We start from the raw sequence: 2,571 nt of genomic DNA on the forward strand, positions 1-2,571 counted from the left end.
AGATAAGTGCCCCCATTACAATTTAAATTTTTTTTGAATAGTACATGATAATAATATTTATTTGCTCCCATTAAATTATTGAATTTAACCTCATAATAATTTTTTACTCAACTTTTGATACTTAATAGTCAGTTTAAGAATTTCATATTAGATGTTTATTAGAATGATCAATTTTCAATTTAAATAAGATTAGTGTTCTTTCTTAAAAATGAACTCAAAAGATATTATTTATCTTTTCTTAAAATTAGTTTTAGTTTTTCCTATAGCAACTATATTAATTGAAAGAATTTTTTTAACTATGAATATTACTAAGAGTTGACTTTTGATTGTATGAGAAGTAAATTTTTAAATAATTGTTTAGTGGTATATGTGTTGAGTTTAGAAAATTTAATTTATAATGATGATCAAATATTATTAAAATATTATTTAAAAAATTATTAAATTGTTATTTGCTTCCAATAGGTTGTTTAATGTGTGTGTTAGTGTGGGTCAAAAGGCAATATGAGCCCAACTTGTTATTAATCAAGCCTTATGCAAAATTAATATAAGTGGTTGTGCATTGAAATGAAAGAAACCCATAAGCTGGCCCAAGAATCTAATAAGCCCAAGCAAACACTTCTCTTGGTCTAACATTATTGTGGATCCGAATTGGAAGAAGAAAGAAGGAATTGGAGCATGCACTCTTTGGTTACCCACTCCATTGGTTAATGGAATTCAAATTTCAATCCAATTGATTGCATGTATTGGTAACCAAATCTCAAAATTAAATTGAGTTTATTGTGTATTGAAAGCTTTGTCTCATCTCTCTCCTCTCTCTTATCTTTCGGTCATGTCAATAGAGAAGAAGAAAGAAGTTATCAGAAGGTTATGAAAGTTAAAAGCTTTCAGAAAAAAAGTAAAGTCACAATAAAGCCTATAGAAGAAAGACTATGAAGAAAGATCTAAAGTAAGGCATGGCAAGATCTTTGCTATTGAAGACAAGATTTTGAAGAAGAACTTCAAGATTTTTCATACTAAGAAAAGAAAGGATCCGCCTCTGTCAGAGAAGAAGATCTCAGTTGCAAAAGTTCACTTCCATTTTTGTTCATCAAAGAAGAAGGTAGCCGCCAAGCTACACGTAGGAAAAAGCAAAAATGGAAAGCAAGGAGCTGTCCTGGGTCAGAGGTTCATCAAGGGTCCGAATTCATTCTTGGGGCTAAAGTCAAGATCAAAGGTTTAGATTGAAGGATCTTGATGAAAAGGGTTGAGAGAGGTACATGCATGTTGGTTTTTGGTTTTCCCTTTCTCTTCTCTTTGTCTGAACCACTGCTGTTTTTTGTTGGAGAAGAAGTTGCTTGGTTGAACCGGTTTCAACCTTGGAAGCTTCCCCTTCTATATTAAGGGTGAACGGTTAAGGGTTGAGATTAAGGAGAGTAAGTGAAAATACAGAGTTCTCATAGCTACCCAAGCTTCCTGAGTTCTTCTCCTTCAAAGATGTTCAATTTGTTTTCTTTTTCTTAGTATTATCTGTCTGGGTCTCATGGTAAAAGACAAACATGGTGAGGTTTGTAAGAAAAAGGCAGTGATCAATATTAGAGAAAAAGCCATAGATGTCTCAGAATTTCTTTGTACATCTGTATGTTGTGTTTCATGATCCTGTGGGGATTCTCTTGCAAGTTGGGTTAGCACTTTGCGGTTAAAAGCTAGGTTTTGAGTCATAGTCAAATTCTGATTGGGTGTAGAATCTGGGTTTGTCTCTGATAGGATTGGATAGATCCTAGCTAGGAAATGAATTGGTGTTTGTAATCTTTGTAAAAGATAGTGAAATTCCATCATCATTGTGATGGAGACTGGATGTAGGCTGTATTGCACTTAGCAGCTGAACCAGGATACTTCTTGGTGTGATTCTCTCTTCTCTGCTTCTTCTTTATTTTTGGTTCACAGGAAACAAAATGAAAAATGTCTCTTAGCTTGTTACAATACAAAACAAAAATGTCTATTAACTTGTTATGAGACAAAAAGTAAAAATATCTTCTGAAGTTCCTTTAAAAGTTAAAAAATAATATTCAGCGAAAATGGAGACTAAGATTCAACCCCCTCTTCTCTTAGCCACTGATTACCATCAATATATATATGAAAAAAAAGAGAGACATTTTGATTGTATTGTTAAAAAAAATTACAAAAAAAAATTACAAAATTTTTTTTAAAGTATGAAACCTAAAAAATAGAATTATAAATTATATATTATTATTTAAATTATTATTTTAGTATTTTAATTTGTAAATTATATATTTTGAAGACTAATCATATTTTACAATAACAAAATATAATTATAACAATAATTATGCTATATGTACATAAAAAGTAACTATCCGTATAGAATACATATTGAAATACAAAATACACATTAAAAATGAATTAAACAATAAATATATTTATACACAAATTATAACTTCTCAAATTTTTAAAAATTAAATAATGAGTTAATTATGATTTATTATTTTATTTAAAAAAATTATTTTTTCTAAAAGTAATTAAATTAAATTTTATGATATTTTAAGTTTAAAATTTATTAGAATTTATAAATAATTT

This window comes from Arachis ipaensis, chromosome B09 (assembly GCF_000816755.2).
Source record: "Arachis ipaensis cultivar K30076 chromosome B09, Araip1.1, whole genome shotgun sequence".
Lineage (NCBI taxonomy): Eukaryota > Viridiplantae > Streptophyta > Magnoliopsida > Fabales > Fabaceae > Arachis > Arachis ipaensis.